General features: G+C 42.9%; 1 protein-coding gene across 6 annotated transcripts in view; it reads left to right on the top strand.

The window, feature by feature from the left end:
* The first annotated feature begins 238 nt into the window (after positions 1-238).
* The window catches only part of FLRT2 (fibronectin leucine rich transmembrane protein 2), a 100,960-nt gene continuing 76,661 nt past the window's right edge, over positions 239-24,537 (top strand). Inside the window, exons 1-4 of one of the 6 annotated variants that reach the window (XM_027571145.2) lie at positions 4,100-4,146; positions 8,721-8,782; positions 10,123-10,280; positions 11,220-11,309. The gene's annotated coding sequence lies outside the window, so the exon portion shown is untranslated. Of the gene's footprint in view, positions 696-4,011; positions 4,147-8,720; positions 8,783-10,122; positions 10,281-11,219; positions 11,310-24,537 lie in introns of those variants that run through there. The other 5 variants (XM_027571147.2, XM_027571144.2, XM_027571148.2 and 2 more) reach the window with 5 other exon arrangements.

The following is a 24,537-nucleotide window of genomic DNA, read 5'->3' as shown; positions in this document are numbered from 1 at the left end:
TGGAGGCAAAAAATAGATTCCGAGGGCTGGGTCTGGTCCGGATGAAACGCTGGGGCTCCTTCCCATGCCGGAGTCTGGCGCTGGAAGCCTGCCACTGGCGTCTTGCCACGCGAATGCCCCCAGACAGCAACACACCCACTGGAAACGCACGTGAACAAAGCTCTCACCCCGGGAGCCGCCGCTTGCGGTTTCTGAGTCGATTCTAGCTTCTCCAGGGAGTGTAGGGCGCACACAGGGTTAAATTAGTTCCCTCCCCAGTAGGAGGGAAAGAAGGGGGAGGGGGAAAACAGCATACAGTCTCAGGCTGGGTACCTGGTAGTTAGTTGTACGTTCGAAACCTGTCGCTGTCCCTTGCGAGTTTCGCATCTTCCATTGTCACCGCAGAGGAACGAGCGCACCGAGATAACATCAGTGGCCACATTCTCCGCGCCAAGGCGCTGCGCTGCTTCCGCCCGGGGTGCGTCTTTGGCCCTCGGTTCCGGGTGTCTAGCAGCTGCGAGGCCGCTGTGTCCACCCAGCCCCGGGATCAGGTTGGCGGTTCTCAACGATGGGCAGGAGGGACCTTGGCGGTGACCCCTAAAACAATACCATGCCCCGGGATCCCCGCTGCTGCCGCGCCAGCTTCTTCCCTTTCCACCTCCCCGACCCGGTCGGATTCGGATGAGCGCACTGCGAGGAGACACGACGGCCGCCAGGTAAAGGGACAGAGGTGCCAGGTGGAGTTTCCCGTAACCGCCGGGGCTGCTGCTACGCGGCTGGGGGGAGATAAACATTATATATTATTTATTTATTTATTTTTAACCAGCGTAGGGTGGTCAACGGGATGGGATGTTTTTGGCTTTTTTTTTTTTTTTTTTTTTTGCCTCCAGAGAGAGCATAGGCTGCTTAACTCTTCCTCCCGACTTTAGGGAGGTCTATTTGTAAGTAGAATTCACCTCCTCGAAAGAGTTTTGTAACTGAGCTTTGGGTCAAAACACACATTTGCCAGTCTGCTGGGAGGATCAATCCCAAATTGGGGTTCTAGAGCCATTAAGCTTGCTGTAATCCAGCCTCTCACTTCCCCAGAATGAATACGATAACTTCTAGGAGTAACACCCCCTACTCCTCCACCCCGCGCCCACTCCATCTGCTAATGTCACCGATGTTATCAAGCGGTTGCATCTAAAGCCACCAGCCCGCCTCCTGCCCGCAATCTGGGATTGATTCGTGGCTAAGAAGATGCCGAGGATGCCAGTGCATTTTCCTTCGAGTTGGGGAGAGGGTTACTTTTTCCCCCAAACCAAGTCTTTCCCCAGCTCTGCTGGTCTTCAGTGGCCCGGCACAGAGCTCGGGCCGGCGCGTCTTCCCCGCGCGCCAGCGGGGGCGACGAAGGCGCAGGGAGCACACCAGGCTGAACTGGGGTTGCGTTGTCTCAGCTGCGCGCGTGGGACGCAGAGAAGGGGTGGAAAGCTCCGGGCCCCCCACCCGCTCTAAGTGCCGGGGCCAGGCTGCGGCGAGGAGGGAGGGAGCAGAGCCTCGCCAGCTGCCACCCTGTCCCCGCGCGGGCTCGGAGTTGCCTGGAAAGATTCCGCCGCCGCGCTGACCAGTCCCGGGTTCGTCTCAGCGCCTTCAGCGCGGGCGCGGTCACTTCTCATTTCTAATCAGGCCCAAGATCAAGGCTGCCAGTTGAGGTCGGGGCCTTAACCAGGGAAGTTAAGTATCAGGGAAGAGGGTGACTGGGGCCGACTGGTCTCTCAGTGATGCCCGGGAAACTCCAGGATCGCGTGGGGCTCCGGCCAGCGACAGCTGCTGGTGGAGGTGGAGGCCACCATGGCTGTCGACGTTGGCGCCTTGCTCCTGGAACCTCCCAGCAAGATGGCACTCACTGTCTGTCCCTGTCCAATTAACTCCCCCCGGCGTGCCCCTCCTCCTCTGGGTACTTGTTAGTCACACACTGAGTTTGAGTAGAAGAGCGGTTATGTCGATGTAAATCAAAGTTATTTCCCTGACCACTTTGCATAACGCAACAGGAGCAGCGACCCATGGGCACAAACCCAGGTCGTGTGTGCGTGTGTGAGCGCGTGTGCCAACGTGCGTCTCGGCCGTGCGTCTGGGTGGATCCATGCGTGGCTTGTGCTTGGGAGGCAAATGGGGCGTTTCTCCAAGTCCTCTTAACACGACGAAGGTAGTCAAATAAGTGAAGGCGGTAGACACAACAGGGATGCGAAGGAAATAAAAACAATTGGGAAAGTGGTGCCAAGTGACTCAGACTTTGAACTGAGGACGGGGAAATCCTCCTGAGCCAGTCGAGGCCACCGCCCCTGCTCAACCTTTGGTCCGAGACAGCCCCGCGGATCCATAGGGAGTTGGTCCTGAGCTAGTTTCAAGCTCGCCGTTTGCTTCTCGCGTGGCCCCACCGACGGGCGTCTCGGCGCAGCCTGGAGCCTTGGCTCCAGCTCGCTCTCCCTCTTCTGTTCACATTCAGCCTCTCCACAGACTTGTTAAAACATGACAGCAACTTACTAGAGGCAGGAGGAACGACAATGAAAGGAGAGGAGAAAACCAGAACCTTTTAAAATAAGTTTTCCAAGAAAGAGAACGTGCACCTGGTTTTCTTACATTACTCTTTAACCTTTGCAAAGAGATTGCGAAGTGGAAACATTGCCCGTATACAAATCAGGCTCCCTTTGCTGTCAAGTCTGTTTCCTGAATCTTTGAGGCTGAATTTACTTGTCCGTTGTAATCTATGGGGAAAGTGAACAATCTTTTTTTCCAGCAGCCAGAGTGAAGGCAGAAAATAGGTGTTCAAAATAATCATGTTAAAGTTCGGATTATTTTTCCAGTTAAAGTTATTTAATGAGCCCCGGGATCAGGGAGTTAACTGGTGATGGGGTGGGAGTGGGGGGCGCAAATCATCAGGGTTGGCTTCATTTGAAATAACGCCATCTTGGTTGAGAGACTTGTTATATTTTTACCCTCTAATCTCACGTTTCGATCATTTCTCAGTGTCTAAGTAATAGATCCTGGGCTTGGAAGTACAGCCCAGGCGGGCAGGGAGGAAATCGACTTTCAGCGCTGAGACAGCGGCATTATACCTAAGAGTTGGGGGTGGGATGGTGCTGGCTAGAGAGAGGAGAAGGCTTGCTCGGTCAGGGTGGCATCCATGGTGTTGGTCCAGGCGCTCTGCAACTCTCTTCGGGGAGGAAAGGGTTAAAAACCGAGTCCGACTTTGCCTCTTGGAAAGCTTAGGGTTGCAGCCGCGCCTCCCAAGCATTCTTTAAACCAGAAATGTGGGAGGGACTCTGAAAGGGAGGGAGTAAAGGGGGGGGCAGAAAAAGAGGGCTCGAGAAGGGGAGCGCGCCAGAGCGCGAGGGACCGAGGGAGAGGAGGAGCGCGGGAGCGACGCAGGCGATCCCGCGAATTCATTACTGTAAACATCTCCCGGGGGTGTCAGGAGGGGTGGGGGTGGGGGCCGCGGCGTCTACATTAGCCCGGCCGCATCCGATCGAGGCAGCAGTGAGGTCGGAGCAGCCTCGGGACCCACGCTGGGCCGGCGCAGCACTTGGAGCGAGCCCCGCGCCCGCCCCCGCGCAGCCCCGCGCAGCGCCCTGCTCCGGGCTCAGTGCGGTGGGCTCCCAGGAGCCCGACGAGCGCCTGCCCGGGTCTCCGGCCGCCCCCCAAAGTCCTCCGCCTCCGAGGAGCCCCGGCGCTGCGGGGCCTCTTTCCGCTGCCTTCCCCGCTCGCCCTGCTTCTTTCGGGACTCGTGGCTTGGTCTAGGCGGAGAGGGGGAGGCAGAGGAGGAAAGGAGGCGGGCGCCGCGGCGGCCGGAGCCGAGAGAAAGTGGCATGCCCGAGCCCTGGAGGCGGAGGTGGCGGAGGACGGGGGAAGACGATGCCGCGGCTCCGTAGAGGAGAAAGACGAGAGCGAGCTAGGCGAGAAGGGCGCCGGGGCTCCGGCCCGTTGCGGGGAGGCGCGCGCCGCTCTAAGGCTCCGGCCTCCGCACCCCCGCGCCCCGACGCTGCGGGCGAGAAGGCTGGGTTTCGGCAGCCGCCACCGTCGCCGCCGCCGCCACCCGGAGGACCTAGCAAAAGTTTGGATCTGGGGGAGGACGCGGCGCTGAGCGAGATTACCACCGGGGCTGGGAGGAGACCTCGAGAACCTTCGCAGGTAACGCTCACCCCCAACCCTCTCCTTCCATGCCCCGCCGCTGAGCTCCTGCTCCTTCCCAGCGCCTTTCCTGACGCTCGCCAGATCTGAGTGAAAGTAAGAAGGAGGCGAAGTTCAAGATGCCGGGGATGGGCACCTAGGGCGGGGAGATCTACAGTCAGGTTAGAGGGGCCCGCGGCGCTTCTCTGCCCTAGGCGGGCAGCTGTGCAGGGAGGTGAGGCTCCACTGGGGATGGATGAGAACCCTCGGCCTTAGCTGGGGCCTCATCTTGTAGCTCGTTGGAAATCGAGAATGTGGATTCAGGGGCTTCTAGTATTCTTCAATCCGGGAAAATGATGCATGGATTTCACTGACTCCCACCCTCACCTCCTCACCTTCACCCTCTCGCTCACTCAGCCCTATTCAGCATCTTTTAAAAATGATAGGAGCCCACTCCCATTCGCCCACCTCATTTAGCTGGTGCAGGAAAGCGAATGTGTGTGTGTGTGTGTGTGTGTGTGTGTGTGAGAGAGAGAGAGAGAGAGAGAGAGAGAGAGAGAGAGAGAGAATCAAGTAAAGGGAAAAAAGTACCTTTCCCCCTTTGACATCCCCGGAGCCTTCCCTTTCTCCCTCCTTCCATTCACCTTCTGGCGTCATAAAATAAAAACTTTAGAAGTCACATTTTTATTGCAGTCTGAGATGAAACGTGTTAGCCATTGGCAACATGAATTTACACTGATGTGTGTGTGTGTGTGTGTGCGCGTGCGTGTGTGTGTGTGTGTGTGTGTGTGTGTGTTGGGGGGTTGGTTAGTGGCCTTGCAGAGAGGCTGGTTGTTCTCAGTGGCCTGACACACCGTGGTGTGGGGGGAGCAAGTGGTCCCGTGTGTGCACTTGGGGCCAGGGGCAGCAGAGAGAGAATATGGTCACGTTTCCCAAACAGCAGCCTTACTTAGGTTAACTAAGAAAATAGCTCCTGCTTTGCCCTCAGAGAGCTACAGAAAGACTCCAGCCCCAACTCTCCACAGTCCCCTTTCCCCCAGCTGAGTCTCAAAGCAGCTCAATGTTTGCTGCTGCTGTCATCATTATTATGATCATTATTTATTCACCTGGAAGCTCATCTTGACTTCTCTTGTAAATGGAAAGCAGTCTCCAAGAGCTTTTGATTAATTTTAGTGGAGGGAATCTCTTGTAAAGCTTGCAGTAAGCTAATCAAGTGCAAAGCACAAATCCGTGTAAATGCTAGTGCAGAGTGCAAGGTGCTGATTAGATTTCTTCACATGCTGCATTTGCTATGCAAAGCCCCATCTAAATGGGAGCTATTGCTTACCACTCAGCTGGGAGGCTCTTATATCATATAGGGTTTCAGGGAGCTTTGGGGCATGTCCCCTTGCTCAGAGGCTTATTGCTAAATTTATTATGTCTAACTTCTCCTAGCCAAAAGCTAATATGTAGGCTAGCTTCCATATAAGAATCCATATTGTTTGTGGGTTTAAGTGATATGACCTTCCTAAGTCTACAATGAAAGGATCCCCAAACATTTTGAGGTAATAGAATGCAGGTTGGCATCCATCCAGGGATGTACTTGGTTGTTGGAGTGTGAATGTAAAATGTTAGGTCAGTATCTAAAGTGTTTAACAGAACTGGAGTTTTTCTTTTTTAATTACTAAGAAATATGCACCAGGTACATAAGATTGACAGGCCACCGTATTAGAAGAGAATGAATCTTTGGTTAATACACATGCCATGAAAAGTTGCTTATTTCACCATGATGTTATTGCTCCTCCAAATACAACTTTTCTTCCTCTCCTCCTCAAAAGCTCCAAACAGGATAGGGTTAAACCATTTAAGAATTTTTAATAATCAGCAGTGGAGGTGCAGTACCATACTGTCATGTTGAGTTGCAAATATCTGAGTGGAGGAGGTTGGAAGATGAAATTTCAAGCATTATTCCATGTCTCTGCCCGTAGGTACAAGAGATTGTAAGAAGTGGGCTAGCCGTGTAGCAGAACCTATTACAAACCTAGCATGGAAAGAATGCTGGTTTAAAAAAAAAAAAAAAAATGCCCATGTCTTAACACTTCAGTAGTTTCACTGCAGTTTTAGAAATTCCAGGGGATGCTTTTAACAGAAGAAAGTAGATTCACAAATGACACCATGCTGGGCTGCCTTGAGGTCCCCTAGGCAGTCATGGTTTTTCCCCTGTATGCTAGGTTTCAGATGATGTGATCTTATCCGAGTTTGACTATGACCGGCTGGATCTAATTTGAACCTCCTCTGATGCCCGTTACATTTATATCCTGGCCTGTTGGAGAGTTTGATTTAGGATTTAGACACATCTCCCTGAAGCAACCTTATATCTTCCCAGTTTGAAGCTGTGGTTTCAGGAAAGCCTCAAGTATGTATGTCCAGAAGCCTTATTCTGTAGATACTCAGTGTGAACATCTGATCTAGTCTGACTCTTCAGTCTTGTACCCTACAAGGAAGAATTGCTGCTTCTGTGATCAGCAGTGTCTGAAGTTAAAAAACAGCAAAGGGTGGGGGGCTCTCGGTTTTGTTCATTGTTTAGAAGATTCAAAAAAGGGCAAGATGATGCAATTTTATTTCTATTCAGGTCAGACCTTTATGAAGAATCATCTTTTGGTATTTTTACTTTAATTTCAATTCAAGTTCATTTTTCACTAGATTACTTTAATAACTTTGCGGTTTCTGCTACAGTGATTCAAATTCAGTCCATTAGTGACCTCTATCTGTGAGAAGTGGATACTCATTGTTTTTTTTTTTTTTTTCTTCTCATCAGTCTGCAGATTATGGGGGTGGGAACCAACAGCTCTGTAGTTCTTTCTGAATATTTAGATTTTCCAACCCGATTTTTCTAATAATGGAGTTCAGTATGGGTAATGATATTTAACAACAGTAATAAAACGTTACAGGCTAATAGGCTACTAAATGATTATTCCATATAGCATCGACAATATGATCAATATAAATAAAACACCAGGGCTATCCACTGCCAGTAAAAGGATTGTGCAGTCAGGTAGATTAATGTTTTGAGACTCACAATGCTGCTGAATGTAAGTGAAGTTTTATTGCCCCTAAGTGCTTACATAACAAGGGAAACTTGAGACAAGCTCAGAACTACATGTGATAACTAGACTTCATAGTAGCCATGTATATATATCTTTAAATTCAGCTTTGCTTCTGCTGTGAACTTATGGTACAGATCAGGGACAAGGTGGGATGTGAGAAGGGTGTCTATAAACAGATGGTCTTTTAAGGAGACTTTTAAAATCTGATTCCTAATCCCAGCTTTGTCTTCTGAGGGTTTTCAAATTGAAATTTCAATTTGAGTTGATTATTCTAAATGGTAATTGAAGACAAAGTTTACTGAATTTCTTAGGTGGGCGGTTACCATTATCTGACATTTTCCAGATGGTTTTTGATGTAGTGGTGTTCAGGGATGTGGAATTTTTAGGAGGTTTTCTTTCTTTTCCCTTGGGCAGGTTTTATGTAAAAGACCTTTTTAAAGACCAATGATTATTATTATTATTATTATCAAACAACCATTATAATATCCCAGCCAACTTTCTTTCCTTTCCCCACCTTCCAAATTGCTTTGCTTTTTAAAAATTATGTATTTTTCCTGGAACTACATGTTGAGGACAGGACTAAGACTACCAGTATCTTTTTACTCTTTTAAGCAATGTGAACTCCAATTAAGTATCTGTTTATAGTAAAACACATGCACTCACCTACACATCAAGAACCATTTTAGGACAGAGATTCTTTTCAAGGTTTTAAATATGTTTCCTTTTAAAGAGCTATGACACAAATATTGTAATAAAAATATCCTGTGTTCCGATGAATACAGAGACTTATTTCAGCCGCATGGAACAGTAAAACACTGTATTAGCAAAATAATCAGTGGTATTTTCAGTACATGGTCAGAATCTGTTAGAACCTTCATGTTTTTTTTTTTTTTCTTTCTTGGCAAATTTCACATCTACTGGTCTTTTTGGTTTTCTTTGATTCCTTCTACTGAGGCTCTTTGAAGTGATTCAAAATTAAACAGTAGCTACTTTTTTTAGAGAAATTCATCATGGTATATTCAGGATTCCAGAAGAGTTAATGATGCAGAAAAAGTCCTGTAAAACATCTTTCTAAAAGAAGTCCTTCTCTTGTAGGCTTCCCACTTATGGGCCTCCGGTACCATTTGCAGTGAATTGGAGCTCCGTTATTTATTTATTTTTCAAATACCACCTCTAACTTAATTTAATGTGGGATGTGTTTCTGCAGTAGCATGCAGCACCATGTGTCCCGAGTCTCCTGAACAAAGCAGTATCGTTTTTATGGATCTGCAATAAGGGAAGGTCAAAGAAAATATCCGTGTATACTTTGGGAAGTCAAAAAGGCCACATTCATGATTCTCAAACACTGTTCAGTTATTCTGCTGATGCTTAATAAGGCCACACGTTTTCTGGCAGGTTAGTGGTTAAAGACCTCAGCCATTTTTTGAAGCATTCACAAAATAAATCCCTGGTGTTCCTACCCATTAGGTGCTCATTAGAACTGAGCAGTTTTTCTCACTTTCTTCCCAGGCTGCTTTTAGGGAATGTGCAGGAAACATGGCAAAAGGTCCTCTGTCCCCTTCAGTTCACAGGTCATGTGTGATAATTTCAGTTCTTTTTATTAGAGCTTTCAAGACACAGATAAAGGAATCTTCCATCTGAACCTTTTAAGAACCTGAGGGCTTTTGGATTTATTTATATTTATTTATTTATTATTTATTTAGGCTTTTGGATTTAAACCCACTAAAAACCATCATGTCTCAAAGCTCATAGGTGGTTATTAGGTCCTTGGAATATTGAAACCCCCTTTAACAGGGAGTAAAAGAACAGCGGCTCCCAAAGTCTGTTCACAAATATAGTGTCCCTTGAAGTCAACAGAGGTCATAAGCTGAATGGAAAACATTAGACTCATATCAGTCCCGAAATAGGTCCATGTGCTGGTGTCACTTATCCCCAGCTGCCTATGGGCGTCACTTTTCATGAAATCCAGTGTCAAAATAGCCTCTGTGATAGTTTCCTCTCCCACTTGGCTCCAGAACTCGGGCTGAAATATTTTGAAGAAGGAAATAATGCAGGGGATCCTAATATCCCTCACAGATAAAGAGGAGATGACGTCTATGGGAATAGACTCGATAAGCATTTGCCACGGAGCTGCTGGGAAATTCTCTGTATGCCCCGAGGGATGAAATGGATCCATACCTAGCCTTTACCCCCTCCTCTCTTACCTTTCCCAATTATCACATGCAGGATTTTATGGCTCACAACTGCCTCTGTGAGTTGGTCTGAGAAAGCCCTATTAGCCTGGCCTCTCCTTGGGTAGCCAGAGCCCGACAATTTGAAGGATACCTACATATGCTCAGAGATCTCCCTGAGACCATTGGGCTTTGCCCAAAATGATGAATGTTACATTTAATCACAGATGTTCGATTTCTCCAGATACAGTTTATAAGTTTCTTCCTTTACCAACCTATCCGAAATGATCAGTTGGATTTCTTATTAAAATAGTAACCATTATTTCAATCACATAAATATGTAGTTGTAAAAAAAAAAAAAAGCATTTCATTGTCTCTCCACCGTTAGAGTAGATACAAGTTTTCCTGTTATGGATGAGTATAATTTTATGATGTAGGCCTTGTGATTTTGGACCCTAACTGTGGTAGGGAGTGAGCAGTAGGGAGGTTGTTTTGGAGGAAAGAAAATATGTGTTTATATAAAGAAAACCTGCATTCTCATGTCAGCACACTCCTTTGTACGTTTATGACCTTGGACAAATTACTTAATCTCCTGGAGACTTAATTTCCTTTCTGCAGAGTTCAACAGGGTTGTTGCAGGGTCAGATGAGATTAATGTGTGGGAAAATACCTTGATAATCATACAATGTTATATTCCTATAAAGATGCATTATTCAAATTGATAACATTTGTCCCCACAGGACTGTCATATGCCAGGATAGTTCTGGATCTTAGAGTGCTCTGCCCTCCAGGAGCTTTGGCTTTTGTGAAAGTAATGGGACATCACCCAAGCAGTCAAGTGTCTGGTGGTCCTCTACGTCATTTCTTCTATTCATCTAATGGGGCCTTGTCTTCTTTTGTAAGTTTGCTCTGTTTTGATGAAAGTATTCTTTTCAAGGATCAAGGGTAATTAGGGTGAGATCTGTGCAAGGGCCAAACTTTCCATCCTTGACAGGCTGGCTTGATGTTGGAAAGTGAATTTATCACAGATGAATTCCACCGGGGCTCTTTTGGGAAGAAACCATCCACATTCCTGCAGTAAGGTTGTTTCTCTTTTTGGTTGGATTTATACTTGAGTCATCCAAGTTACCTTTCACAAAAACACAAGCCATTAATAGAATATATGATGATGTTTAAAATTTTGGTTTTGCAACATGAGGCGGGCTATGCAAAAGACTACCTCTTTGGTAGGGCAAACCTCCTGAACTCATTCTCAGTGAATGGAAAGACTTGATTTATTATGACATCGACATACTCCCCAAAGCTTGGCCTTATTTTGATTTTGTTAGTATCACAAAACCCTTGTGGGACAGTTCTTTTGACAGCTTATTTTTGCATACTTCCTTCAGTTGCATTTTTATAATTGTCCAATCTGAGACAGTTTCAATTTTAAATGTTCCAAGAGTGAGCATGTTTATTTTATTTTCTTGATTTATATACATGTAGACCTTTGTAAAGGTTAATTTTTAATCATTTTATGGTTGCTTAAATGAAGCTTGCAGAAAACACATGCATATGTGAAGTGTATTTATAAAATGTATGATTAGGTTGTGATTCTTGATCAGAAGAATGTTTTTATCCATTATTTGAATGTATGACAGTGTGTATTTAATAGTGTTCTTTTCTGTTTCTGACTTACTAGTTGCCAAAGTTCTGACACTTGCCCCGCCCCCCCCCCCCCAAGTTGATGAGAACTTTAGCAGTGCATTGTAAAGTACCTGGCCATATAATTCTGTTTTTACATGACAAATTACTTTTGTAGTTTGGCAAAATTAATGAGTGCTTTTTGTTCTGGCAGTGCTGAATGATACAATAATAATATTTGAAGAAGAAACATGTTTGCCGCTACTCTGAAGAGTTCCACTAATAAAACCAGAAGAGTCTAGAGGTATATGTGTGGGGAGTTAAAAAGGCACAAACAAGTATAAAACTTAGATACCATGGGGAGGGGGTGCTTTTTATATTCTTCAGCTTGGTGGTGCTAATGTAGCCCATATGTTCCTAACAGAATAGAAGAATGAAATAGCCAAGTTATTTTTAATTGTTCATTTTCTTTTCCAAATAGGTCCTAAGGAAACTCTAAATAAAGAAAAGCACAAAATGCAACGAGGGAATTTATTTTTGTGTGAATGGCTTGGTACTCATGAAGGAGATGTGATTCCTTTAGAGGCAAAGGGTATACATCAGATGATAAAGAAAGCTTTTCCATTCATCCAAGGGGTGATTTTTAGCACTTGCTGTATGCCAGGCACAGAGTAAGATTGGAGAGGCAAGTGGTAATGCAGGATCCCTCCACTTGAGGCTGTCTAGGCTGGGGAGGAGAGAGGGAGGCACAAAACCTAATTGCATTTGATTTGTACATGACTGAGGACAGTCAATCCTAATTGTGCCAGGAATACATAGTATTGATGAAGAAAGCTTTATGTTGGGAGAGGGATAGTCTCAGGTTCTCAGGCTGGCTGTGTCACTTGCTAATTTGATAAACTTGGGCAAATTTTTAAATGTCTTTTAATCTCTGTGTCTAGTCTAAAATGGGAAAAAGCATTCTATACTCACAGAGCTGTTCTTCGGAGGGTTGAGATAATTATGTAAAATGTCCGCCTATCTGGCACACCGTAGAGGCTTAATAAATGCTGACTACAGATTCTTTTCTCTCCGAAATGATAATAATTCCATTAGGTTACTCTCCCCTTCAACAAATATCTTTGCCATTTCTCTGGAATCCCCCAAAAGGCTTTGGACCCCTTGAACCTGTTCACTAATAGGATACAGCCTCTTCTGCAAAATAAAATTCCAATATTTATGCGTGAAACAGAGCATGAAAAGGACAGCAAGGGAAACAAGCACTTCGCACAGTGGTAGAATGAGCTCAGAGCTAGTGGTATACAGCAGGCTGCTTGTGTGATAGGGGCTGGAGAAAGGAGGGCGAACAGAAAAGAGGACACATCTCAGTTTGGGGAATCAGAAAGTGGTGTCAACCAGGTCCTGTCTAACTTGTAGTTTGTTGTCGTTGTTACTGCTATTGTTCATTGAAAACACAGGCTTTGACAGTTGAGGAGTACTTCTCCACACACCCCCACCTCTGTGCACCCTTCCCTGGGTGGCCAATACCTGTAGCTTGCAACAAGTCCTGTGTCTAGACTATGACACTGGGCGCACCAAACTGTGGTTATTATGTCTTTGCTAATGTCCCGAGATTTTTATCAGAATGAATTTTAAATTCTTGCTTCACGCAATTCATCTCACACATGACTCTTGGCAGAGTCACGCAAGTATCTTATTGTAGAAGATTAACATGTAAATTATTGTTATATTTATATAATTCTTAGTTTGTACTCAGAGAATGATTGTACCTTGCTGGTATAATGACAGATGTCCAAATCGGAATGATGCTATTGGATTATCAGTTTAACATGGAAATATTTCTTTCAGAAAGTAATTTTCAGTTAATTTAAGTAAAGGGACTTCTAACGGCTTCTGTGGAAGATACTCTGAACAAATAGAGAACTCAAAGGCACTGGTCAAAATACACGATGCTGGAGTTATTTTTCATTTGCCATTGTAATTGGGTGACTACATAGTATAATTTTTTGGCTTTCTACTCAACAATTAAAATGTAGGGTTTTTTGTTTCCACTATGAATCTGTAAATTTATTGCTATAAGAAAGTTATACTTAACAAGATGTTAGGCATGTCCCTGACCTCCGACTCCAGAAGCGCAGAAGCTTTTCCTGGTAAGATCACGTAATATATAATGTACTATATACACATATAATTAATCAGATTGGGGCAGAGAGAAGCAGGTACTAGGGTATATTTTGTAAGGTGTTAGCATCTTAGTAAGTAGCTTCCAACCCAACATTCCACCCAGCGTAAAACAATAAGACCTTGTTTTGCTACTTTAAAACATGTAAGAGAGATTAAAATTCTTTAGAAATGGTTTAAAAAATTTTCTTTTACTCAAATAGGTAAGGGACAAGTCCAGTAGTGCTGACAGCAGTGGAATTTAAAACTGAAGTCTAATAACCTCTGAGTCCCGAAGGAATGTGCAACAGACATCCGTTCTAGTCACGCGCTTGTAACCGGGCATTTGACAAAAATTGAATCCTTACCGTGTGCCAAATACCATGCTGTTTTGGCTTTTGGGATATTATTTCAAAGAAGACCTCACCCTTGCTCATCAGTAAATCTGATAGATCCACCTAGGGACACCCTCTTCCAAACTTGACTCATCTGTCTGAATCAACTGGAGAAGTTGCTTAAAAACCCATGTTCCTGGGCTCTGGGCCTGGAGGTTCTGATTCGTTAAGCCCATGAAGAAGCCTGGAAATGTGGATGCATAAAACCCTCCAGGATTGGAGTTTACTGACCTCCGTGATTTTTAGAAATTTTTCTGACCCAGAGACTCAGTAGTTTTATAAACTCTGGTTTATAGTTATTTGTGAATTTCTGACAGTATTTTTTTTTTCTATGTGTTTTGTCACATAGGAAGTATTGCTTTATGTAACCCAACTGTTCTAGTAAAGAACCTTCTCAGGGGCCAGACATCAGGGCTTCCTTCTCTCTCGGTAGCCACAGTCTCCTGTGTGATGCCGCCACCAGGCATCTGTGTCCATTACACTACTCACTGTACTGATTTTGGTAACCCCACAGTTACTCTCCTGAAAAACAAATTATATTACTTTAGCCATCTACCACTCAGATTCCCTGTCGCTCTGGATAAGGCCCATCCAAACTTGTTATCAGGACATGTGAGACATGACCCTCTGGGTCTCAAACCATCACTCAAGCCTCATTTTCTTTTCTTTTCTTTTCTTTTCTTTTCTTTTCTTTTCTTTTCTTTTCTTTTCTTTTCTTTCTTTTCTTTTCTTTTCTTTCTTTTCTTTTCTTCTTTTTTCTTTTTTTTAAAGATTTTATCTATTTATTTGACAGAGAGAGACACAGCAAGAGAAGGAACACAAGCAGGGGGAGTGGGAGAGGGAGAAGCAGCAGGTTTCCCGCTGAGCAGGGAGCCCGATGTGGGGCTCGATCCCAGGACCCTGGGGTCATGACCTGAGCTGAAGGCAGACACTTAACGACTGAGCCACCCAGGCGCCCCTCAAGCCTCATTTTCAAGCGCCCATCTCCTGCACCCATGTTCATGATAAGGCATGGCCTTTTGATGTTTAGCCTTTCCCATGCTGCTTATCCTTTATGTAGAATATGACCTCTAGCTCTCCATTTGGCAAATTCTTTTCCTTTAAGACCCACATGAATTTCACCTTCCCTCCTAGTCAAAATTACTCGTTCCTTTCTCTGGGCTTCTACAGCATTTTGTTTATACCTTTATTATTTCCCTGCTCATGTTGTATTGTAATGTGTCTGTTCTAATCTGTCTTTTCCATTGGACTCCAAGAACCTTGGCTCATTCGTTCCATCTCCCTAGTGTTGACAATAATGCCTAATGCACCAGGTTCTACATAAATGCAATTGAATGAATAAATGCATAATTGAGCTGGCCAATCCTGGAAGACAGGAAGATTCACAATCTTCTTGGGACTCCTTCCTCTAATCCCATAGATTGGTTGCCCAATGGGGAAAAAAATACAACTACCCCTTTCTGCCTTCCTCTAAGCAGGTTTGCCAGGTAAATGCCTGCTGGTTAACCCAACCCTGATCAGCATCAAGCACTCCAAACCACACATGAGGCAATTCAGATGCTACACTGGAGGATCTTTTTAAAGAAGAAATAATTCCACTTGATGATATATCTTTCTTGGCACCGAGTGAAACCATCAGTTAAGTAGTTGTGCACACAGATGTGGTTAACCATAGGATGAGAAATTTAACTCATACTATTAACTTTGTGTATCTTTCTTGGCATAATTAAGAGAGCAAAGCAAAGAACTCATGAAAATTTTGTGCATTTGCACTCTTTTTTTATTTTTTACCCTTTGCTTTTATGGCACATTATTTCCTGATGGAGAAATCTGAGCAGCCAGGGTTCTCCAGAGAGGAGAAAAGAAGACTAGAAATCATAACTTCTTAGTCACTCTGTCTCCACAAAGCAGGATCCACCTTAGTCTTCATGATGTACACATTGAAAAATATTTGAAGGGTACAATAAATTCTAAACTTACTTTTGTTTAATGTGGTCAGTCTGTCTTCTTCTCCAAAAGATAATTTTAACAATACTTTGCTACTTTCATTGTGAATTATCCACTGATGAACAGAGATGACTTGCATGCATGTGGGCCAGGTGTATGCAAAATTTCCAGGGGCTAAATAGGTAGAAGATGGTGGAGCATATTTTGATATGCTTTTCCCTTAACCTTTGGTTCCCTCTGAGCTGTCTGCTATGTTGGCAACACATTCAATGGCAATAGGAAATACACGGAATGACACCTGAGATGATTTTTGATAAGCCACTGTGCTTTAATATAAGAGGCTTAGAACACCACCCAGAAGATCTTATAATGTTAATTTATGGGACTGTTTAGAAACAGTATGCTGTCCTTATTCCTAAATCACACTGGATATCAGCAAGACCATAGTCTCATCTGGGGGAATAATAATAATAATAATAATAATAATAATAATAGCAGTAGTATTAAACACTCCATAAAAGTATGGATCATAGATAAGGTTTATTTAGAGTGCTACTTATACAGTTTATGTATATTATCACATTTAAATTTTCATGAAACCCTATAAAGTAGGTCCTGTTTAGTAATACTGCTCATAACCCAATTTTACACACAGGGAAACTGAAGTGGAGAGAATTGCCTCAGGTTGCTTACCTTATTTTGTAGCTATTAATTATCTTTATAGGATAGCTGAGCACTGAGTAATTTCCAAAATTAACTCTGCATTTATTTTTCCATATCTTTAAAATCTGAATTCAGAGATTGTTCATGGTCCAGTAGGTAATCTGTGACACGACTTTTTTGCATTTGATTTTTTTAGTAGAGAACTATGTAAGAAGTCATTATTTGCTCTTTGCCATTTTTGAGTGAAAAAGGTTCTTGGGTCTCTCCAGGTGTTTCTGTAAAATGGGAAGAGGGAAGAATCACTAGTTTGAAAATAAAGTGTGACAATTGTGATCCTATTTTCTGTACTAATGAAAGTCTGTAGATAAGTGCCAGATTGTGGGGTATTTGTTTTGCAGAGGACACTCTCCACTTTTTCCTTTAGCAGCACTACTAATAAATAGTTAAATGAATTGATTTTCACCTCATTTTCCCTGTGGAGGTGATAATGGACGATGAAATGACCAGAGAGCAGATAATAGCATAAAGCTAGTGGCCTCTGAGAGAGTCTGGAAATAATGGAGAATTGACTGTGTTATAAATAGGTCAGATTCTCTCCTTTTCTAGATCTGTGTGATTGCTCAGGCTGTAGACTTTATTGGGGAAAAAGAATGACCCCGAAATGGGCTGGAAAAGGCTGTTTGTTCTCCATTGGTGGTTTGAAAAGAAGCACAAATGTGTTTTAAAGTCTTCACCTTGTTGAATATGATGTTTGGCCATCCCTCCCTTTTCTTTCTTTTCTTTCTTTCTTTCTCTTTCTTTCTTTCTTTCTTTCTTTCTTTTTCTTTCTTTCTTTCTTTCTTTCTTTCTTTCTTTCTTTCTTTCTTTCTTTCTTTCTCTTTCTTTCTTTCTTTCTTTCTTTCTTTCTTTCTCTTTCTTTCTTTCCTTTCTTTCCTTTCTTCTTTCTTTCTTTCTTTCTTTCTTTCTTTCTTTCTTTCTTCTTTCCTTCCTTCCTTCCTCCCTCCCTCTCTCTCTTTCTTTCTTCCCTCCCTCTTTCTTTCTTCCCTCTTTCTTTCTTTCTTTTTCTTCTTTCTTTCTCTTCCTTCCTTCCTTCCTTCCTTCCTTCCTTCCCTCCTTCCTTCCTTCCCTCCTTCCTTCCTTGCTTCCTTCCTTTCCCATCCCTCCCTTTCCGTATTTTATACCAATGCACTCATCTCTGCCTGTAGCAAAGTTGTATTTTTTAAATTCAAGAATTGTAGTGAAGACCTCCCAATTATCTGTCCTTCCTAATTCCATATGAATATTATCCATGCTGCCTTAATTCCTTATTTCCCACTCCTTACTTCCCCCATTTCCCTTTAGACAGCTAGACCATGGCTACAGGTGTTTCTGTGTCCTTCTGTCCCCATATGGCCTTTATGTGTCATGAGGCAACTCTGGGTGGGTGGCATACTAGAGTCAGTCTAGATGAGCTCATTGATGGAGTTATGAAATCAGGCTCTGCCCAGGCATGGGAGCAGTTTGGTGAATGGCCCCGTGGCCAGCCAGCTCCATGACCACATGAAAACACTAGCTCTGTTTGGCCCTTCGGGAAATTCTGCGGCATTTCTGTCTGTGACGGTCTGAATTCGGCTGAATTAGGTGGAACCAAACATTTGCTATCTGAAGTTTTCAACTGAGAAATGATCAGGCCACATGAAAAAAATGTAAATATACTCGTGTCGCTCCTACCAGGAATGGCTGCCTGGCCTGTCTGGACCACATGCATCTGTAACAGATCAGCCTATGACCCCATGTCACTCTTCCCTCTCCACTCTGAGTGCTGACCTGATTGGATTTTCTGCTGGACTTCAGTGTGGGTGTGTGTCAGTGTGAGCTGATTGCAACGAAGTCCCAACAAAGAACTTAATCTGTATGTCTTTATTAAACAAGCTATGTTAGCTAGAACCACTACTTTGAGCCATATTTGATGACTCCCATTCATTCATTTTCAAGTATTCTATCTCTGGTTTTAGGCATCTTTTCAAAATCTTGTCCTTCTAACCGTTGCACTTCGGTTCCATTTTGGCCTACGTATGTCTTTCCTTCCTTGACTGGCACACCATAGTTACCTTACTCTTCCTCATGCCAGTGATGATGACATTGCTTTCCATTACGTACAAGGTCGAGTCTAAACTTCTTAGCCTGCTACTCAAAGCTGTTCCTTCTGTAGCTCTCCCTAATCTTCCCAAAGAAAGTTTATCTTCTCTTCTGAACTAAATTTAGAGTATGTCCTTACTTTTATCTTTGTAATAGTCTTGTTGTGGTGTAAAATTTTACCTAGTGCTCTGTCTCCACTATCTGTGAGCTCCCCTAGGGCAAAGATCACGCCCAGTAAATGTTGGAGGTGCTAAATTGACCTCAGGTAGCTAACCCCAAGCTACCTCTGTGAAATTCCTTTACAGCACAAGTCTTGTCTCCTTCTATCTGTACTACTTCCCAGTGGATTTTAAATAGGGGACAAATTAATATTAACAAGGTTTGCACAGATGACTCTTATGTATTTGAGTTTTAAATTTACTTAATGGAATAAGCTTCCTTTGTTGCGTTGGTGGAAATCTTTGTCAAAGCAGTGCACTCTTGCTTTGAAAACAGGAAGGTAGAACATTCCAGCATCATCATGAACCCTCTGTTTATATTGGTAAAACCTGTCGTCTTTCCAGGCCTCTAGGCAAGAGCAGATAGACATAATCAGAGGCATTAGAACTTGATTATGTTCAATTGGATTCTTATAACTGAGGCTTGATAGCCCAAATTAGTGATGTGCTAGTTTATACTGAAAGAGATGCTTGCATTATTGCAACACCATAGACTTCAGCTTGCTGGAATCTTTGACGACATCTGGATGTTTTGAAAAATACAGCAATCACATGTTTTTTATTATCTCCATAATTGTGTTCTTTTTAAAAGGGAGCTGCATAAAGACGTGTGGGGCAGGGGGTAATGGAAGGCCATGGAGTTTGGATTCAGATAGATGGATTTGAATCCTGGTTCTGCCTCAGACAGCTAGGGTAACTAGAGCATGTTTTGTTTTTGATTTTTTTGTCTTTGTATGTACTTTCTCCATTTTTAAATAAGGAAAGATGTTATGCATCTCATAGGATCACTGTGACAAATAGAACAGGTGATGCCTGACTCCGGTCAAGTACTAGTGAGCATTACCTCCCTTCCACCTTGCCCTCTGACTTGAAATAATATGAATGCTGTGGCTTATAAGTGGCTATTTTTTCCTGCACAGATAAAACAGTTCTGTAATACCGTGTTACTTTTTCCCCAAAGGATCTCTGTAAGGACACAGTTCCTCCTACCCAGTTTCTCCATAACACTATTTATTTCTAGGGTCCAGAAGAGGATACAAGACCCCAGAAATAGTCATTACTCTGTCTGACTTAGGACACTCGCTGATGAAAAACTCTTAAAATTACATCTTTTTATGGAAAAAAAAATCATTCCAGCAGTCTCATTGCCTCAAAAACAGTAGGTATCATGGATTATTAGAAAGGAATTATCCAAAGAAAGTGCTCTTAAAAACGACCGCCTGCAGAGGAGTCTGGCTTATCAACAGGCAAAAAAAAAAAAAGAATTTTTTGACTAAATTTCAGCTTGTCACTACAAACATGAAAATAGCAACATCCATAATATATTCTTTGGGGACAGTGCTGTGAATGTTTCCACTAGGTGAAATTCTCAAATAACAGCTTCTAAGAATGAACATGAACTCTCCGAGAACCCCAGGGAATGTCTATTAGGAAACAGGTAAACAACAAAACGAAAGCCATGACAAAGAGGGAAGAAATAGGCAAATTAAGTAAATAATTTCTTTGCAGACCACATTGTGAAAAATATGATGTGATAGAGACACAATTCATTTAGCCTGAATGACCAATGTAATTATAACTGGCTAATGAATATTTTTTTTTCTTTTTCTACATAATATTAGTGTCATCCACAGTTATGAAGGTGTTTTTCGTATCAAAACACCACAGCCATGCAAAATTATATTTATCGACTTCTTTCTTGGTGAAAAATCAGTGGTGTTTTAGCCTTTACCTAGATTTCCGTTTCAAGGCTTATCCATAGACTGGAAACACAATGTTAGAAGATAAAAAAAGATCTACAGCATGATTTTTTTTTAACCTTTAATAAACAGGTATTGGAACTTACCCTCGATTATACTTTTCTTGGGTGATACTGATCTCCTTATGCAAAATACTCTGGAAATCTAGAAGAGGTTCATGGGAAAATTGTAGCATTCCCTTTATTAGTGATGGAAATAACAAGAATAATTATCCTGGTGGTTTAGCTTAAGTTTGGTATTTTCATGATAGGCATGGAAACAAGCTGAGTCGACATTGCCCCTCCTATTCTGTGATTTTGTATTTCTAAATCATTACCAGAATTTCTCTTTTTTTAAAAATTTTATTTATTTGCGAGAGAGAGTGAGAGAGAGAGAACACATGAGAGGGGCGAGGGTCAGAGGGGGAAGCAGACTCCCCGCTGAGCAGGGAGCCCGATGCAGGACTCAATCCCGGGACTCCAGGACCATGACCTGAGCCGAAGGCAGTCGCTTAACCAACTGAGCCACCCAGGAGCCCCATTACCAGAATTTCTATGAAAATGTATAGTCGGTATCTTCCTGGAAAAAAAAAAATAACTATTCAGATAATTCTTTGTCTTTAAGCGATGGAAGAGAGACTTGTAAATAATGATATCCAGAGGAAATCTCTAATTTTATTTAATGGTAGTTTAGGTTTGATTCTGACTCGACCATTTTACTGGGACTCCTAACGAGAAGATGAAAGGATTGAACTTCAAGTCCCATATCCTTCTTTCTTCAAAATTAAAGAGCACGGGGCGCCCGGGCGGCTCAGTTGGTTAAGCGACTGCCTTTGGCTCAGGTTATGATCCTGGAGTCCCGGGATCGAGTCCCACATCGGGCTCCCTGCTCAGCGGGGAGTCTGCTTCTCCCTTGGACCCTCCCCCCATCTCATGTGCTCTCTCTCTCTCTCTCATTCTCTCTCTCTCAAATAAATAAAATCTTAAAAACAAAACAAAACAAAATTAAGAGCACGTTGCACATGAAGGAGTGGTAGTTGGTATCTGTGAACTGTGGTGAACAGGGCCCTTAGGTAATAACTGATGTAAGGAATAGGGTTGTTTGGAAAAGTTAGGAAATGGGGTCCAGGGGACAGAAGCTTAAGAAAGATCCAGGCACATCACTGGTAGAGAGAACCTCCCAGAATCTCTTTTTCTGCATACAGTAGCTCTTACCCTTCTCCAATGGATAGTTACTGGGAATTCATAAAAACATGAAATGTTTGCTTTATTCATGTTACTCCAAAATTTAACTGTAAAGCCCAGGTGACAGCAATAGAGGTTTCAGTGTCATCTCTGCTTGTCCTGTTTAATAGGAAGGGCTGGGAGGGGTGGTTCATTGTGGTCATGGGCACATCCAAGAACCACCACACACAGAGGGAATCTCAAGTACACCATGGTGGTTCAGTGTGGAATTAGGTGGGCCGGAGTTGAATCCCAACTGTACTATTAACTGACTGTGAAACTGGGGGCAAATTATACATCTTATTAAGCCTCTTTTATAAAATGAAGATACTAATTTTTGTTAGTGTTCTTATAAATATTAAATGCCATAAGAGATGAAAAGCATTATACATAATAGGATCTTAGTGTGTTGTTGGTTTTTCTGTGTTTGACGAATTACCACTCTATGGATGGAGAGACGTGTGGACTGGGTGCATGTGTGTAGAGGTTCTTCCCTGAAATGTCTAAAAGATTCATATTATTTAAGATTGCAGTGGAGCCTACTGGAATACCTGAAGATTAGATTTAATCACCGCCAGAGAGAAAGTACGGTATGAAGTGAGACACTTGGAGATGGGAACCATGTTTCATGTTCCTTGTCATTGTTGTAACTCATGTTTAAGTCTGAAAGCACTCATTTGGTCTTACTTTCCTGTGTCCTGTAGTAGGTAGGGCGTGTGTCATTATCACTTCCTCATAGCGTCACCAAGAGGAAAATGAAATGCTGAAGGCCATGCCCCTTTCTGTTATGCATCACTGTATACTACACAGTCATCCTGTCAACAGTTGATGCCATGAATTGAATGGGACAGGCAGTGTGGAGTACTCAAAAGATCGTTAGGTGGGTGGGTGGAAGGTCTGAGTTCTAGTTTTTGTGCTGTCTCAAAAAAATAAAAGTCCTTTGCTTTCTGTCAAATTATTCAGCATTCTTGAACTTTGGTTTCTTCATCTGTTCAACACCAGACAGTTCCAGTAATTCACTAATTATCAGAATCTAGGGAGCTAGCATTAGTGATTAGGAGCTTGGCTCTGGATTTTGTCTGCTCGGGCTTGGAGCTGCCTTCCCTACTTGACAGCTCTGGCACCTTGGCAAGGAACTTAATCTATGTAAGCCTCACTTTTCTCATCAGTGCAGTGGAAATAGCCAAATTAAAACCTCCTTAAAGCGTCGCCTTAGGATTCAATGAGATAATACATGAAGAGCGTTTAGCAGAGTACCTGGTCAAATTACATGCTCAACAGATATTGACAGGCTTTCCAACATGTCTTATTCAAAAAAAGGTATGGTAAGTATTTCTGATGTTTTCAAAAAGCAGCAGACATTAATGTGTCCCTGCATTACTGACCCAACAGCGTAGGTCATGCCCTTCAAAGCTACTAAGGGCAGGTGATCACAGAGGAACATCCCACCAGCCTCTTCAGAGATAGTCCCTCTAGCTCCCTCTAAAAGCTCAGTAAATGTTTGACAGTGATAATGTTGATGATTGTCATAGCTGGGAGTTTGCTGGAGCAGATAGGTAAGACATGGGGACCTTTTGGTTTCTGGCAGGATTTGGAAGGCTGATTGTGAAACCTTTGGTGTGAGCGAGCTATTTCAGAAATCCTGCCAATAGGCCTAAACTGCTGTAACTAGCAAGTCTTGTTTCTCTTATATCTGATGCTTCTGCCATGCATTAAGTCTCTGGAAATTTACCAGCCTAGCCACCCATATCTAGTTTCAGAACACTGCAGAGGTAATGGCACTTTTGATGCCAGGCTCAAGATAAGACTCTCATGTTTAATTTTGACTATAGGGTTTTTTCAAATTAAAGACATTCAGCCTTAACACATATAGCAAATAAGGCAGAGAAGACCTAGAGAATATCCACCTTCCACCTGGTTCTTTTCTTTTGATTCAAATTAGGTTGTATGGGTGTCTGCCTTAGTTGTTATGAAATGCACACCCGCTCTCCTTTGCAGCCTTCAGGCAGAAAAAGGATGCAGTGGATAATGTGGCTGTAAAAGTTTATTGGCCAAGAAACATGAAATCAGGACAAAATGTGATAATCAAATCTCCTTAGAATGCAAACAAGGTATTTAGTAGTGGACAACTTTTAAATGCTTGCCCCCAATATTCCACATGTGCTCTCTCTCTCCTGATCTCTCCTGGTGATACCAATGGGATCATTTAAGAGTCATTTCTCCTTACTGAACCCATTGGAATGGCAATTGTCCAATTCATATTTTATCCCCAGTTCCAGCACTGACAGGGTATAAAGTTAGGGATTCAACACATATTTGTGGAGGGCAAGAAGGAATCACAGGAGGAGGGGGAAAGAAAGGAAGAGGAAGAAGGAAAAGAATGGATTTCAGCTTACCTCCAACAGGTGATTATAAGTAATTTTGTTGGTGCTGGTGGTTCTGCACTGTAACTTTGGAAAAGGACAGAGCCTTTAGTCCTATTGAAAAAGTAGCATAACATGACTTTTGGAGCACAGTGAAACTCAGTTCTGCCTGTGTGCTTGACATGGGTTATCTGAATTACTATACAAACAGAATAAATTCAGTTTTATATTCATCAGCTTATAGGGTAGGGCACATACGTTTCAAAAATGATTTTGAAGGTTTAAGTTGGAAAGAAAATCTCATCAGGAGTAGAAAGTCAAGCCTCTCTTCTCTTTCCATTCTCATATAGAAGAAAGGAGAACACATTTTATTTTATTCTTTTTCAAAGCACTTAACTTAGTATATTAAAGGGCTTCATTATGCTCTGCAGGACTCTATAAAAATTTAAAGAAAGATGCATGATTGAACCAGCAATCAACAACTATTTATTGAAGTCCCAAATGTCAGAAAGTTCCAAGTACCAGTTTAGTGGTCTTCTTGAGGGATTTAGTAAACTGTCATCTTGCAAAGGAAAATAAATCACTGCAGAAGACAAACATTTGTCAGCGAGTGGTCACAGGCTACAAATGCCCTTTCTGTAGAATGCAAGTCTTATGTGCTTCATTTCTTGATATATTAGTCCAGCTAAGAAATACAGTCCAGGAC

The sequence above is a fragment of the Zalophus californianus genome, chromosome 6, assembly GCF_009762305.2.
Source record: "Zalophus californianus isolate mZalCal1 chromosome 6, mZalCal1.pri.v2, whole genome shotgun sequence".
Taxonomy (NCBI): Eukaryota; Metazoa; Chordata; class Mammalia; order Carnivora; family Otariidae; genus Zalophus; species Zalophus californianus.
This window is presented reverse-complemented; position numbering and strand designations above follow the sequence as displayed.